Raw genomic sequence first — 611 nt, 5'->3', positions numbered from 1 at the left:
ATGCTGATAGGGTGGGTCGAGGCTGATACAGTGGGACGATGCTGACAGAATGGGACAACATTGATAGAGTGGGACTATGCTGATAGAGTGGGAACAATGCTGATAAAGTGGGAAGATGCTGATAGAGTGGCACAATGATGATAGAGTGGGACGATGCTGACAAGGTGTGACAATGTTGATAGTGTGGGACGATGCTGATAGTCTAGGACGATGCTGATAGAGTGGGACAATGTTGATAGAGTGGGACGATGCTGATACAGTGGAATGATGCTGACAGAGTGGGACAATGTGGATAGAGTGGGACTTTGCTGATAGAGCGGGATGATGCTGATAGAGTGGGATTCCGCTGCCAGACTGGAAAATTGCTAATAGAGTGGGATAATGTTGATAGAGTGGGATGATGCTGAGAGAGTGGGACAATGATGATAGAGTGGGACGATGCGAACACAGTGGGACAATGCAGATCGTGTGGGACGATGCTGATAGAGTGGGACGATGCTGATCGTCTGGGACGTTGCTGATCGAGTGGGACGATGCTGATCGTCTAGGACGTTGCTGATAGGGTGGGACGATGCTGATCGTCTGGGACAATGTTGATAGAGTGGGACGAT

At 49.4% G+C, this 611-nt stretch overlaps 1 protein-coding gene across 1 annotated transcript in view; it reads left to right on the top strand.

Moving 5' to 3' along the window:
- LOC122543979 (calpain-1 catalytic subunit-like) overlaps positions 1-611 on the top strand; it is a 33708-nt gene that overhangs the window by 586 nt on the left and 32511 nt on the right. The window lies entirely within an intron of this gene.

Source organism: Chiloscyllium plagiosum, chromosome 45, assembly GCF_004010195.1.
Source record: "Chiloscyllium plagiosum isolate BGI_BamShark_2017 chromosome 45, ASM401019v2, whole genome shotgun sequence".
In the NCBI taxonomy this organism is placed as follows: domain Eukaryota; kingdom Metazoa; phylum Chordata; class Chondrichthyes; order Orectolobiformes; family Hemiscylliidae; genus Chiloscyllium; species Chiloscyllium plagiosum.
This window is presented reverse-complemented; position numbering and strand designations above follow the sequence as displayed.